Source organism: Episyrphus balteatus, chromosome 2 (genome assembly GCF_945859705.1).
Source record: "Episyrphus balteatus chromosome 2, idEpiBalt1.1, whole genome shotgun sequence".
NCBI lineage: Eukaryota > Metazoa > Arthropoda > Insecta > Diptera > Syrphidae > Episyrphus > Episyrphus balteatus.
The window spans coordinates 43,537,047-43,554,270 of NC_079135.1; the positions used below are offsets into that span (position 1 = coordinate 43,537,047).

General features: G+C 31.5%; 1 protein-coding gene across 1 annotated transcript in view; it reads left to right on the forward strand.

Annotated features, from left to right (window-relative positions):
- LOC129908795 (klarsicht protein) overlaps window positions 1–17,224 on the forward strand; it is a 443,345-nt gene that overhangs the window by 288,993 nt on the left and 137,128 nt on the right. The window lies entirely within an intron of this gene.

Consider the following 17,224-nt stretch of genomic DNA (forward strand, 5'->3'; position numbering starts at 1 on the left):
AATGCACTTCGAGCTTCTTTTAAGACTTTTGAATTCATATTATAAATAAAGTCGACTGTCGAAGTGATAACTGTCTAATAGTTGACATTAAGTGTCACTATCTGGGTGGGGAAATCACATATCAAATGAATGCAGTCATTGTGTAAAACGAAATACGAACGACAAACGACAACTACGACTATGATGATGATGATGACTCTGACGACAAAAACGACGACAGCAAAACGCACTATCTAATTCCAATCGGATGCACTTCTGTCACGGTTCAAATTTATGAGGTTTCTTTAGTAGAATACATAGAAACTAAGAGAATCCCAAAGAAGGCGAGACTTTTTATATTACTTTTGAAAGAAAGAAAAGTCTATTTGTTTATTTTATTTATTTTCTTCAAAAATTTGTCTTATAAAAGAGTTTTGGTCATCAAAATTTTAATGAGTCCATTGCCATCTTGTCCAGATGTAGAAAAAGCTATTAAGCTATATTTACCTACATTTTTATGGATTGTTGATAAAGTCGAAATTTGTTTCTTAGAACTCAGAAAACGGAATAAAAATTCCAATACAAAGTTCAAGGAACCAATATTTTCTTAGTTTCTTTGAGTTGACAAGGAAAGTAATTGTATGATAACACGGTGTAACACTCAAAATATACGCGGGCGGAGACCTATCAGGTTTTGTAGAGCTAGTCGCACTGAATACGAAACGGTATTTGAAAATCCCCTAACACCCCCAAAATCTGGAGTTACGGGCAAAAAACGGTTTTTTGGACCTTCACCCATTGAAAAAATTCTAGCTTCGACAATTTTTTACCCATTTTCGATTTTTTTACAGTTTCTGATAGGAGATAAATATACCTTTTCAACAATGTATAAAACATGTAACTCGGTTGAACCACTTAGAATTTATAAGCTGTCAAAGTTCAAAAATTCCATTTTTTTCGTCATTTGCCCAACTTCGGCATCAATTTAAAGTATATGTTTTCAAAACAACATGCTATTTAAAAAATATATTCTAAAACTATATCTATTTCTCAATCACTCGAGGTATTTTTTATGAAAATCACTTCAAAATTGGCTTAGAAAAAAAAAATTTTCGATTTCAACCCAGATACAGAAATTCGAACTTTTAGGTATAGAACAAAAATGTTGTTTCGGCACGTAGTAGGATAACTTGGGCGCCAGGATTTGATAACGGGTTTTTGTAGAGGAGCTCAATACAAACATTTTTTTCTTTAGGAGAGGGGTCTATCTCCCCCCGTTTAGGTGGGAGGGGCATTTTTCTAAAAAAAATTATCAAAATAAAAAAAAATTATTAAAAAACAACGGCAACACTTACAGTAATAAATGATACCATTTCCGAAAGAAAAAATTGTACATTTGATTCTAATTTTTAAATCAATATAATATAACCAATAGTTTTTGAAATAATCGATTTCAAAGTTAAAAATAGGCGAACAAATTTTTTTTAAAACTCATTTTATACTATTTTTTCCAGACTGTGAATTTTAGTAAAAAAAATTACTCACACAGAAAACTGCCTCAATTGATTCCTTATCAAACAGTGAAAACTATATGTTTCTATGTCTTCTAGTTTTTGAGAAAATTGAAAAATTATTTTATCAGATTTTTCTTTTTTCAAAATATTTTTTGTTTTTATTTTTCAATTTTCTCATAATCTAGAAGACATAGAAACATATAGTTTTCACTGTTCGATAAGGAATCAATTGAGGCAGTTTTCTGTGTGAGTAATTTTTTTACTAAAATTCACAGTCTGGACAGAAATAGTATAAAATGAGTTTTAAAAACAAATTTTTTCGCCTATTTTTAACTTTGAAATCGATTATTTCAAAAACTATTGGTTATATTATATTGATTTAAAAATTAGAATCAAATGTACAATTTTTCCTTTCGGAAATGGTATCATTTATTACTGTAAGTGTTACCGTTGTTTTTTAATAATTTTTTTTTTTATTTTGATAATTTTTTTTAGAAAAATGCCCCTCCCACCTAAACGGGGGGAAATAGACCCCCCCCCCCCTAAAGAAAAAAATGTTTGTATTGAGCTCCTCTACAAAAACCCGTTATCAAATCCTGGCGCCCTAGTTATCCTACTACGTGCCGAAACAACATTTATATTTCATACCTAAAAGTTCGAATTTCTGTATCTGGGTTGAAATCGAAAAATTTTTTTTTCTAAGCCAATTTTGAAGTGATTTTCATAAAAAATACCTCGAGTGATTGAGAAATAGATATAGTTTTAGAATATATTTTTTAAATAGCATGTTGTTTTGAAAACATATACTTTAAATTGATGCCGAAGTTGGGCAAATGACGAAAAAAATGGAATTTTTGAACTTTGACAACTTATAAATTCTAAGTGGTTTTACCAAGTTTCATGTTTTATACATTGTTGAAAAGGTATATTTATCTCCTATCAGAAACTGTAAAAAAATCGAAAATGGTTAAAAAATTGTCGAAGCTAGAATTTTTTCAATGGGTGAAGGTCCAAAAAACCGTTTTTTGCCCGTAACTCGAGATCTTGGGGGTGTTAGGGGATTTTCAAATACCGTTACGTATTCAGTGCGACTAGCTCTACAAAACCTGATAGGTCTCCGCCCGCGTATATTTTGAAACCTCATTTTTGTAACACCGTGAATTGTTGGTTCCGTTTTCTTATGTCTTTTTAATAAATTACTCCAAATTATTGCAAAGCTTTCACAGGGAAGTCATTAAAAGTTGGCTTCAAGGTAACTAATTTAGACTCACAATGCCAAATAGTTTCACTTAAATACCGTACTTACTGTCTGCTGTCTACTAATTTCCATAATATTCAAAAACAATCTTCAACAAGTGATTTTTAAAATCACGTCACTTGCACTAAACCATCCGGAAGCACGCAATTAATTTAACCTACCTTAGTCGCTCTGTTGTCGTATTATATTTACAAATTACCCCTCAAAGAAAGTCAAGTAAAAGTGAAATTTTTATTTTAAGTTAGTTGTTGGCACTAATTTGAAACAAAAAACACAAATTATATCTACCTTCCTATAGAAAATATACAATTCAAAAAAAAATTATAAATTTTACAAGCAATTTACTAGTCAACACATTTTGAACTAAATAACTGGGTGTTCCTCTGTGCATCTTGCATAATAACAACAACTACAACAACGGGAAGGAAACAAAAATTTAAATCCAACTCCCAATTGCTGTGACTTTCTTCTTGGCAATAATAACAACAACAACAACAACAACAAAAACCATCGACAATGAAATGCTGTTCAACAATTGTTTTCAAATAACAGAAATAAATAATTTGATGTATGTTCGACAAGTATAATTGTAAATTATTGTAAAACAAAATACAAAAATAATAATTTTTTTGTATGTTGTCACGCAAACCCTCTTTTTTGTTTTGTTCAAAAAAGAGAAAAATAAAAAAACGTATTACCGGAAACAAAAAAAAAAAAAAACAAGATGGATAACACAATAAGCTACTTAATTTATGGATTCTGCTTGGAATCAACAACAAAAGGAAGCTACCATCGCGATACGAGTACAAAATGAAAAATAATGAAAAAAAAAAAAAACATTTTAATACGGATACAGGTGAAATCTAGACTATACGATCATCATTATTTAACATTAATATTCCCTCATCTCTAACTGTAATGCAAAAATTGATATAGAATAATGGTATAGGACAAAAGCAATAGAATTAGACCAAATATACACTTCGTGTCAATTGATTGGGACGATTTATTTTTCTAAAACAAAGTTGCAGTTTACTGAAAAGGAGCGTCGATAACCCAGTTAATTTGATTTAGTAAAATTCTGCAAAATATCCGATCGAAAACGATTTACTGGCTACAGTTCCCGAGAAAAGTTAAGGACTTTAAGAACAAATAAAATAACGGCTGCCAGATTTGACGCAAGGTACGATGTTTCTATAAATTGTCATAGAAGCTTTAATTTTACTTCGGTAAAACTTCGGCAAAGTTTTTCCAATAGAATTGGAGAAACGTTATATAAAAGTAATAATTCTGAAAATAAGTTTTTCGAGACTTTTCAGCTCGTATGCACATTTAAATTCATCTATGTTAAAAATAAAAGACATAATAGAAAGTATATTGTGTTCATCTATTCCGCCATTACTTCTAAACTACACAATTTAAATTGTCAAGTGAGGTATCTTTGAAAAGGTCTTTTTTGTTCGTTGGTTATAGGCTTAAAGAAACTTAACGATTTTTTTCAATATGGAGATTGGCTTGCTACAAATAATGCACAAGTTCAAAAACTAAAAATGGAAATGAAAATGAAATTTTGTAAAAAATTCGTTAGCAATCTTATAAAATGGATATCGACGCAATACCGCAGCATGAGCTCTGAATTTTTGCCACCAGACTGTGACAATAGAACATATTTTGTTAAAAATATAACCATAATCTGAACCATAATCTTATTATTTTTTTTAAATTAATTTACATTTTTACTCGAGAATCGTTGCAATCCAATTTTCAATGTGTTGATTTTAATTAAATACATTTTCATTTTAACTAGTTTTAACGTTCATAAACTCAATTACAGAAGTTCGATAAGACTCTTCAAATAAACTTTGAACGAATTCGTAATTAGAAATTTTTTTTCGTAGAAAGCTAGGAAATCTTTATTGAAATCATATAGAAGCTTTAACCTGGGGAGCGGGTCAAAATTCTGACTTCAAAATTCTGATTTACAAAATTCAGCTTTTTTTTTAAGAAAATTGTGTTTTTTCAAAATTTTGCTTTTTTTCTATTCTGTCTTTTAAAATTCTGCCTGCATTTTTTTTTTAACAAAAAAAAAAAAATCTGCTAATTCTGCTTTTTTTTCATAGCATATGCGTTTACTATACCAAAATACACCTCATAAATGTTTTTTTAGGTTGGTATTTTCTTAACTGCTTGCTGTTTGACCATCACAAATAGTTTTCAAACTGCTTAGAGTACTGACTTTCTTATATAGTATATCGCTGAAAGCTAATTATAGAAATGATGTTGTGTGATGAAGTATATTCCTTTTCTTATTTAATGTTTTGAATATCAATTTTTATTTGACAAATTAAATAATGTTCAATTATTATTTTGCGAAGATATTTATCTTTAAAAATCTTTTCTAAATATTTTTAAATTTATTGATTTACCAAAAAAATATGAATTTTACAAAAAATTGACAAAGTAGGTATATTGTAAGTAAGTAATCTCAAATAGGCAGCAAATTTAGCTAGAAAACGATTTTACAAAATTCTGTCAAAAATTAAAAAAGGGTTTGGAAAATTATGAAAAGCAGAATTTTGAAAATTAGAATTTTGAAAAACAGACTTTTAAAAATCAGAATTTTGAAAAGCAGAATTTTGACCCCGGAACAATTTTTACCTCAACCCGTAAATTTTTTTTTTGTATTTTCCTAGAAAAGGTGTTATGTTATCTGTTAAGTAAGAATACGGTTTGGGACTTGGGAAATAAAGGGTCTTAAATTTTAGAGCTTCAATTGTGATTGCGTACTCGAATGGGTAATAGAATGGACTTTCACGTCGTCTTACTAAGAGGTTCAAATCGAACCTTTTTACTTCACTTTGATTTTCCATTTGGAGTTTATGTGATTTTCAATAACTTTTATTTTATTTTTTTTTTTTTCAAAACTTATGAACAAAATTGATTTGAAATCACAGCAAAACTGTTATTGTTTTTTGTCACTCACTGTGATCTTAAAGAATGATTTCTATGATTTCCAATGCGGTCTCAAACTGTAGGTATGCAAAAAAAAAACTACTGCGCTTGGTCGTTAGTCCACATAAATAAGAACTTACTTAAAAGCTTTTTAAATTGTGGATTTATTTGTCTTTATGTGCAACTTCGTCTTCTGAAACACGAAGTAATCTTATTTAAAAACCCTAATCAATTGATTCGGAGTGTTTGCAACTCTAGGGAGCAAAAAATCGAATGAAACCCCGCAAAAAAACGGAAACTACGAATAGGTAAAGTGTGCGATGGCAAAAAAGGAGAATAACAAAAAAATGAAAAATCTAGACACAACAAGTTGCAGAGATACATGCAAAGATACTAATAGATACTTTAGATACTTCATGGGCAAGAAGGTGGAAAATTATCGAAGTTTTCACCGGTGCGGTGTCTCGGTCGTTTCTAAACAAGTATCAGTACATGCACCGGGAGAATTACCATATGCCCATCATTACTATTACCCACCATTGCCACTTTTATACTTCGACATCATGGTCGGGTCGTCATCATCAAAAACAACAACAACAACATTGTTGGTGGCAGTACACCGCAACAAAATCACACAGTGGAACGATTTTTTTTTTTTTGTTTTGATGAAATTATTACGACATATGGCCGCCAGGTTGTATTATAGGAAGTCCGCTCTTGTCTAGTGCTATATGAACAAATGAAGAAAAAAAAAAAAAACTACTAACGGGTATAATTTTACAGCTTCGGAAGAAGTGAATCGAATTTGATGAGGGAAATTGTGACCAATTTTATTAGAAAAAAAAAAAAAAAAAAATTGTCGGGTGGACTCTAGTCTTGGTGGGTTCCTGTAGTAAAATGTGCACCTTGCAAAGTGCTGCTCTGTGGTATATGAGCGGTGGAATTAAAATTATAGATGTTGTTCAGAGGAAATTGTAACGGTTTTTTACATATATTCATAGTTTTTTTTCTTCTTCTCTATTATTCACAACAAAAAAAAAGATAGAGAGGTATATACACTACCTTTTTGGATGGCCATAAAGTGCTTATTACGAAATAAATGCAAGGCGGGATTTGTATCATTATTTTTTTTTTTTTTCATATGCAACTGAAATGAAGTTGTTAGGAGTTGTTGCTCATTGTCCAAACTTAAAGTGAGAGGGCTTTCATTTTCGCTAAGAGGGAACAATAATAACAACAAAATTAGATATATCTCGTTTTTGGTATTGCAAAATTTATGTATTTGAGCAAATTGATCAATAATGAAGGCATGAAAAGTAATAAAATTAGGAAAGACATTATAATGAAAAAAAATTACATATCATTATTTAGATTTTTAGTGAAGGCACAAATTTTGAACTTTGAGTTAAGACTGTCACCAACAAAGTCATAAAAATCATTTCAACTTAAATTCTTCCATAGATTTTTTTCGACAACGGCTCAAACGATTTTGAAGAAACATTCTATTTTAAATGACATGTGAACTAAAGACCCATTTGAAAGACGTTTAGACCATACTATTGATAAGTTATTAGCAGATTTTGGTAGTTTTAACCGGACATTTGTTAAGATATTTAAAAAAAAAAATATTTGTCAAAAAAAGATATGGACATTGCAGATCAACTTTGTGCTGTTATCAAGATCTAAAGATCTAAAATGAATCCTTCTTTTTAACCAATCTATTTAATACCTTCCTACCTTTGAAGTCATTTAAAAAATTCTAATGAAAATTAAATAATTGCTTTGAACGATACCTATTTATGATTAGAAAAACAAAAAGGAGTTAACTTTTCATTTATAAAAGATTAACTAAATTAAATTTTTCTTTATTTTGAACATAAAAGCTAACTATTCTTCTTTTTTTTTTTCTTTTCTTTCAGGTAAGAAATTTTTTGGATACTTTAATATATCTCAGTAAGTGTATGTACCTAATACTGAATTTATTTTAAATATGTAAAGTTGAAAATATTTTCAATTACTAAAAAAAGTTCCATGTTGTTAGTTTGATTTTCATAGTCATAGAATTTTAAATGCCAATACTTCTAATTGTCTTCGCACAAAACACAAATTTTACTACGAAAATCAATCGACAAATCGACAAAATAACATAACTCTCAGTATTTTCATGAAGAATTACGAAATTTTCCAACATTATTTGTATTTGTTTGTGAATTTTCGTTTTCACGAATGAAATGTGCAAAAACTATGTACCGAAACAAACAACCTCCACGATCAAGCCAGATCAAATTTTAAAAATGTTTTCCCAGTTTCAAAAATCGCATGAAAAATATTTTTTTAATAAATATATTGTTACAAAATTTTAAACAATTTACTAAAAAAAGCAGCCTGTTTTTTAACTTATTAGGGTCCAAAACGACTTTAGTATTTTACTAAACCGTTTTAAATTTGCGCAATATTTTTTTTTTTTTTTAATGAGTGTAATACCTAGGTATTTACGCTAAACCCTTTTTTCTCTGTCCCGGGGCATCGGGAATGACAAAAATTGTCATTGTGGCCCTTTTAGAAAAAAAGTTGAGTATGGCTGTTTTATATCTTATAAAACCGATTGTTAGTTTGCAAGCTATCAATTTGATTGCGACATCCAACTAGCAATTCAGCAAGGTTAGGTTAACAAATCTTTAAAACAATATTATTTCTAAAATGATGATTCTTCAGCGTATATGTTTTGATGTAGGTATGCGATGCGTCTTTTCTAGATCATCTCTTGCATTTTCGAAAAACTTTGGCTGTAACCAACTTTACCTATAATAGTTGTTTTTTATTTTAGAATTTGAATCGTAGCATTTTGGTCGGCTATTTAGAGCTCAACATTCTCATTTTTATCGCTGTTTAGTTTATCGTAGATTTTTAATAAACTCCATTGCACGTCAAAAATTTTCATTTCACTTTTCCCATATTGTCAAATCTGGATGAAAAATATGTTCACGTCTGAAAAATTTCCCTTTTTGGGACTTTTTCGGTTGAAATAGATAGAAATTGACAATTCTTTTTGTCATTTAATTTTTTTGGACCATCAAGAAACAAGTTAAACCATAGCGTTTCTCGTAAAATGAAAGATAAATGCGTTCAGCTAAGCATATCGAGTTATGTTACAAATTCCTTAATATGTGAAAGAAAGGTACAAAGCGCCACATAGTAGTATTGAAAAGCGTGAAGTTTTTTAAACCAAGATGATTTACCTGGAAAAAAGGCTGTGAAATGTGGCGCTGAAATTTCCACGAACACGTTTTTATGTCAATATTTCATTTTTATTCCTTCGCGGGTTCACTCATCAGCAAACCGTCAAGACTCTTTGCGAATGCATTGATCCAGGAGTTTCTAGTTCTGCTAAGCAGCATGTTTTTTTTTTCGATTTTCGGTCTTATGAGCTACATACGTTTACAGTTCCCAACAACGAAAGAATTTTGATTTAGAGTTTTACATGACTTATACAGTTTGCAAGCATTCTTTTGTAATCATATATTCAAAATCAAAAATTATATCGGCTATTCTGTCGAAAAGACTTATTTGTAAAACATTATTTCTTCCCTCTTTCTTACTCCATGTCGTTTTTGTTTAATAACTCATAAGTACCTGTTTTAGTATTCAATGATGGTACAAGCCCCAATAACAATTATTAAACTTAAATGTTTATGTAATTAAACAAGTAAATCAATCAATTTTACTTTCGTTTTAAAAGTGCCTTGCACCTTTTACCCTACCCTCCATTTCCCATCTTCTTTTAAAGAGTTCAAGTTGCGAAGGCATTCAAATCTATTTCTTTGTTTGCGCTTCTGATTCTTTCAAATTGTTACCTTAAAGCCATCAGCAGGGAACTCCAGAATAAATACATATCTGGTGGGATTGCATTTCTTGGCAACCAACGTGACTTGGTGTAAGTTCTTTTCACCTTTTCGACCTTGCAAATAGAGTTCGATGCACATTTCGTTTGAACAGGTTTATCTACAAGACAGAAAAAAAGTTGTAGACTTTTTCTTCCAACTGAAAAAAGGGATGAACGAACTAAAAGAACGGTCGATGGGAGAACGGATAGAAAGATGCAAGTTAACACTCCACTAACCACATTTTCGTTCGTTCCCCTCTCCACGCGGTCGCATTGGTTCAAACCAATCAACCATATCGGAAACGAAATGCAAGTGTTTGCTCGTCTGTCCGTTTACTTATCTGTCTATTTGTGAGTTGTTTTTTTGTTGTTTTTTGTTTTCTTCAAATAAAATGAAACAACACATTTTCCACTCAATACTTGAGAAAAGAAGGGAAAAAAGAATCAAATTCACACTCGTCATTCTTCCCCCCTTCGTTTTCTGTCCATCATCATTATAGTGTTGTTAGTCCAAACACATAAAACTGGTGCACTGCTCTGCTGCCATATAACCAGCAGCGCCAGCAACATTGCCAACAGCAGCGGGATTTTGATGTGTTCCATTTGTCGCCAGTAGTTACTGTAACTTAAGCACGTCGTCGTTTGCTGTCGTCGAGCGGCCATTGTATGTTATTGAGTGAACGAAAACAACAACAACAAAAAATTGAAAGAATATACATAATATGACGCCACAATTGAAATCCATTTACCATGTCAACCGCACATAATAATGGAAACCTGGGTCCGTCTCTCTCCTTCTGCACCGCCTTCGTAAGACTTTGACAATGGAGAGTTGACTTCGTTTGGCCTTGGGCTTGAGCAAACACTATATAAGCTCATCCATCTATCTGTTCTCCACTTTACACCACACCAGCACTCCTCGAATTGAACACATTGTTGCACATAGGAAGCAGACAAACAAATCAAGAAAATACTGAATTCTTAGAAAACGATTCGATTCAACTTGACTTGACTCGACGACTTGCAACATCAAACATGTGGTGGACGACACGAAGGAGGCAGGAGAGTAAATAGAATGAAGATGAACTCTTCAGAATGCCTTCATGATAATGTCTATTTTTTAGATATCTTGGCCATGCCTGGCGTGATCTTGGGCTGTGGATGGAGCAATTATCATTTTTCATTGAATCTTCCTGGATTTGCTGATTTATGTTTTCGCAAAAAAATTAAGTACTGTTTATTTACTTAAGAGCTAGCTAAATGTTTGTGTTAAGCTCTTTTAACGACACGCAGGAGATAGGGCTAACACATCAAGGGGCATTTTGAAAGATTGCTCCTTTATTTCTCTACATTAATGAGATATAAGCAGGAGTTTTTCTTCAAACTTGGGGGGAGAATTATCAAGGTTGAAGCACCTTAAATCGTTGAAAATTGATTACTTTTTGTAGAGCGCTGCTGAAGTATAAAATGAATGAGTTTAATAGACTTTTCCATATCCAAGCCATCAAAAATTGAAGTGAAAACAACAGCGTTGCATTTGCAATTTTAAATACAAAAAAAAAATGTTGCGCATACGCCATGGTGTACCATATTTAATTTTTTTTATACTATATTAATATTGAATGGTTAAAAAAATTGTTTTGTTCTATGAGGGTCACATGAAAATCATCACTGCGTACACCATGTTACATTTTTGTAACAACAAAAACTGACTCATTAACTTTTTTTAAGGGGTTTTTAAGTGTCATTACCTTAAATGTTGTTTTCACTTTCCATATCTGATCGTCAAACTTGGATTTCGTTTTAGCTAACATAAATAAAATTTTATTGTAATACCTCGGGGTCCAGAAGTCTGGGTTTGATTCGCAGTTTTCACCATCTAGAGGTTTTGCCTCTTGCGAGGAAATGACAAGCCCTCGAAGGTCTAAAAATAATTAATATGAAAAAGTATAGACTTTCGGGTTCAGCGTTAAAATAAAGCTCCTAGAAATAAATAAATGTGATTTTTAGGTTATTTGACCCCAAATAGGTACATTAAGTTTAATATAAATTTTTTTTTTTAAATTTTAATAGACGCTCAAAATAAGGAAAACTTAAAAATTAGTATGAATATTCCTCCGAATATGAATAGTTAAATATTTCAAAAACTAGAGCTGTTAGAAAAAAAACCAATAATTTTTGAGCTTACTAATTTAATATAAATCTTTCTGGAAAATTTTAAAAAGTTGAAAATTGTTGGCCAGTGTTATTTGCGCATGGCTGTAAAAAAAAAACATTGAAATTTTAATTTAAAAAAAATGCGAAAATAAATTCATTTTTTAATAGATATGAAAAGGTTTTACGAAGTAAAAAAAAAAACTAAATTAAATAGTTTGAAAACTTTTTAAAAAAATCTTCTAAATTGAATTTAAATTCTTGCTCTTGATTGATCGGTCGTATGGATATAATATCAAAGGATTTAAATGTTGAACTGAGGACAAAACCTTATTTTTCAAAGGTCTTAAAACCCGCTAACTTCGAAAATTGAATTTCATGTCAAAAAGCTTCTTCGAGTTAACTCTTATAGAAAAATAGAAACCCTCCATAAAACTACAAAAAGTACTCAATTCTAGTCAACCACCTCACGTACTCTTCATATTCATATCATACACGAAGGTGGACTCTCACTGATGGTTAAATCGCATAGCTCCAGGAAATGCAATAACGTTCCGGTCATTGGCAACATTAAAAAAAACCATCAAGCAAAAAAAAAAAAAAAAAACAATGACAACATAAAATATTGCCTATCGGAAATAATTTCGCATCCAAGAAGGATGTTACACACGCTTGCGCGCGCGCAGATGTAACGCGCAATCAAAACCTACAACAGCATAACCATTTCGAAAAATGGTTATGTGAATCAAATCGGAAATGACCATATAGCAGCAATAGCAACGTCCTGTCTAAGAAAATTGGAAACATTTCAAACCACGCAACATGATGGTCGGCCATATATTTATATATGTATGTCTAATCTAACTAGATACATGCTTATAATTGTGTCTTGTTTGATAATAATCAGCCCGACCACACCTCCTTCGCTGAGCGATTAAAACGCAAAACACCTTCCTTATAGTTGTTCGTTTATCAAATGGCAGCGCAGCGTTCGTCCGCGCGGTCAGTTTGACTTGCCAATCGATAGCAAAAAGGGATCCTCGTAACGCTACTGCCGCCGCCGCTACCACCTCAGGTGGTAAAAGTTTATATCAAAACTACTGCACGCGCCAACTTCTTATAGACTCGTATACACGCGCCATCGACTTCAATTAAAACTTCAAATGAAGCGAAACCGAATCAGGAGGAGTAGCTGGAGTGTTGCTAGCTCCTTTTTGCCAGCATTCACCATCATCGCATCGCTCTAAAGGAGGTGCTAAATATAAATTTTGTGCCTCGCGCACTCGACCAAATGAATCTGTGATCTTTCGACCTCATTAGAGCTTGCTTTTCGCCATCACACACATATCCAGGAAACATAATTAAAGTTTCTCGCCAAATAAATGAGCTCTTTGACTTGTTTTCTTATTTTTTTTTTTTTTTTTTTTTTTTTTGTAATCTTTCATAGTTTCAAGCCACCAACACCGCCTCCAATGTCCGCTGAAGTTAGATCAGTAAAACAAAAAAAAAAATTACAAAAACAAAAAGAAAACAGAACTGATTACACGCTGAATGGCGTACAACGCTTAGACACACGAAAAAACCGCTGGAAGCTCCGCCAAAACATGTCTGGTGTGTATTTGCTCTTGCAAAATCCGATCGCCTACATATTTCCAAGCTTCGCAACTTCTCTACTCCAACTTCAACTTCAGTTTCAGCAGCGTCTTAGAGATATTGTATCTCTTCTCTGGTAGTCATGGCGTGTGTGTTGTGCGCGCTGTTAACTGCATGTTATGCTATTAAAGTCGGAGTAATTTTTATGACCAAATGCCTACTGAGTCTTGCGAGAGATCTTGAGGCACAACAGGCGCGCGCGCGTGCAAGATTGTATATACTTTACTGTCTCTCTCTCTCGGGAACGATGTGCCAACCCAAATGCAACACTTTTAGATTGATGCGATGTGATAAACTAGAGTGTGGCCACGACACGTAAATTATCAGATACTCTGCATCTTTTATTGAAAAAAATAATAGAAAAAAGTTTGTATTTAAGTGAAATGAAAAATTCGTTAGAGATTTTCAGGATCACCGTAGCATCATGCCTAGTATTTTACATTTGGAGCGCGCAAGCTGAGTTTAATTGATTTGCACAGGCGGACATGTGGACACCTGGACATTTACATGAGCTGAGCAGTCAGTGTCCACGATAAAGCGTGAAATGTACAGTGATCTTGGTTGATCCTTAAGCAAAATCGTTGGCGTTGGTAGTGTTAGAGATCGGGTAGTAGGGTAAATCAGGCGATTGTTGGCACACTTTCTTTCAGAAATTATTCAACTTTTTAGTGACCGAATTTAAAAAAAAAAAAAAAGCAATCATTTCATTTAGATGAATGACAAACCCTTGCTATTTTTCCTTAAAAGAACTTTTCAAGCTTTAAAAGTAAAGATTGTGAAGGCATTGATTTTTTCATTTGACAAGCAGTAAAGTGACAGCTGTCAAAATTTCCCAAAATAAATCTGTAAAGAAGATTGTAGATCGTATTGATTCTTTACTTGATCGCTAGTTATAGTTTATTGCTTAAATATCAGTTTGGTAAGTTGCCAATAATTGGACCATTTACCCTATTTAAGGTGCAACTTAGAAGCAAACCTTATTCAAGGCGAAAGTATTGACCATTTCCCCCGTTGTTGTTGGTATATACTCGTTTTTGGATACCACATAGTTAGAAGCAATGAAAGAAAATTAATTAAATCAAAACATGTTGCTAAGTTTTTATGTGTTAAATCCGGAGTTTTTTTTTTTTTTGTAAAAAAAAATTCAAATGATTAAATTGTGAACGAACTTGGGAGATTCAATTATTTTTAGTGTCATGGTAGTATAACGAGATAGTTATAGTGTCTGTCTTTACAATCATAGCGAATTCAATTTGAATTGCTTGTGAAAAAAAAAAAAAAATTCTTTTTTTATTGCAAATAACAAACAAATCTTAAAAATCTCACAACATGTCATGGTAGGTTAATGATTCTATCAAAACGAATAAGTCATTAGCGTTAGTGGAAAAAATTCGAATTCAAGTTGTGTGAGACTTAGTGGAGTTTATATGTGTTGTTTTTATTGTTTTTGTATGAATCTACTTAACCAGTTGGAAATAATTTACACGGGAATGCTAATTATAATTTAGTATCTTTTTTTTTTTTTGCTTTCAATAATTCTGTTGTAAATTGTTGGTTTTATGGGTGGAACTTTTTGGTTAATTACTCATATGTTTACCTTTACTTTGAGTGATGGATATTGTGCATTATATGCGAATAAGAATTACATATGTGTTAATTGATTTTTGATTTGCGCAGTTTGTTGTCCAACAATGATCTCTTAAAGGTCATGTTAGAGGAATTTAAAATGCCTAGGAACTTTGTACGTTGAATTTTTTTTTTTAAATCCTTGCAAAACGGCAAAAAGAAAACCAAACCACTGAACAAAATTTATTCAAACTTCATAGACAAAGGCCTTGAAAGATTCGAGAAAGGCATAATAGTTTATTTAATTAGATTCTTTTCAATTAAGAAGCCTATTTAAATTTTTCACAAACTGAACTTGCTGATGTTTTGGAAAGAATTATTATAACTGCGGACTTTCAGAGAACAAGCTGTATTATAAAAACTCAAAAAATCGAATTCTCGATTTGGTATTTTCTTCTGCAGCTATTAGTATTCTTGTGCAAGCGTCTTGTTCTAGAATCACTATTATACATCATTACTTAAATCGAGGTTTTTGGGTTACATAAAATTTCTGCAAATTTTTTTTTTTTTAATTTCGCATTTTTTTTACGTTTTTAAACTAAATCTTAAATCGTTTAAAAACGGTTTGAGCTACAAAATTTGTTTTATTTTTGGTTAAACAATTATGTATTTAAAAGCTACAATTAATGGCGAAAGAAAAAACTTTGAAATAATATTTTTTTTTAAATGTCTCCACTGACCTGATCAAACCGGAAGTGCACTTCGAAAACTTTAAGTTGAAATTAAAAAACGACTGGGTGGAGCTAGAAAATTAATTTTTTAACAACTTCAATTAGTATTTAATTAGCTACAATTTTGGACATCAAAAATATAATAATTTTCCTATGTTCGTCCGCTAATTTCAGTTTTATTTTAGCGGAATTTTGAATAATAAAAAAACTGTTGAGGCTATTAAAACCAAGTTTGTAGAATTGAAAAGCATTTAAAAACTACAAATTTGTAGGCCAGTCAAACCAATTGTTTTTACGTTTTTACTTATTTCAAATTTTGTCCGCTACTTATTTTGGTGGAAAATTCAAAACTCAAAAACAATGCCAGCTAAAATTTTTTGGATTGCGCAACAAATAAGCATGTAATTAGCTACAATTAATGATATAATTTTTTTTTTTTGATTCCGCCACAAAGTTTTCGCCGAAGTAAGGGACGTTGTTTTGAGGTTACAAGTCGTGTTTTTCTGTGTGTTGGTTGAGTTAAGGATTCTTTTCGCTATAACATAAAAATATCGGTAATTAATATTTACATGTAAAACGATCTTTTGTGAGATGCGAAACTACGAATAATTCAAGAAGAAAAATCAAAATGTACGTTGTGGTCGTTTGTACTTATAGAGTTAAATGTTGAATTTAGTATCATATTAAATGTAATAACGTCTACTTTTGAAAACCAGAAGTAAACTCGTCGACCATTACACAAAAAAACAAGGCTTTATGAAAATAGTCGCTTTCATCGCTTCTAACCTTAAAATAGGATGCATTACGAAACTGCCAAGCTTTGACGGGGAAAACCTCTAAATTTGGAAAGTAGATGTTATTACCTTTAATTTTACACCTTTTAGCTCTTCTTTACCACGCCAATGGTTTCAAGATGCGAAAGGGAAGGCCTGTGAAGACTTATAGTCATCTTTTACTTCCAATTTGAAATTTTCTTTAGGTCGATGAGTAAAGCGTTTCTGCATTGGTCACCCGAGCTTTAGATTTATTTTTTATTCTGTCTTGAAAAATTAAACAATTTCTGCATTTTTAGCTTCATAACTAATATGATTGCCTCAGACAACAACATTTTTCATTAAAATACAATAAATACCATAACTCATTTCATGACATTAAAATGCACCTGCAATGCAAGACTGACTCAATAAAACCTTTCAATTTTGCATTTATTTAAATGAAAATGTCATCGGCAAATATAGATAATTGTTTAAGATTCAAATTTATACCATACACTACTGAAGAAGTAAGAAATTTTTATAAATGAGTAAACCAAAAAAGTGCGAGGACAAAGATCAAAATCTCTCATCAGACCTTTTTGAACAAAAAAAAAAAACTATATCTTACATTAAAAAAGACAACATTTTTCTAGTAAAAAAAAAAATCAAAAAACATCAAATGCGCGCCATAGTGTTTCCATGTCTACCTGTCAGTTGCAATGCTAGCAGACAAACTCTGACCTCATCTTCCAACATCCAAACACAACAACAGCCACAAC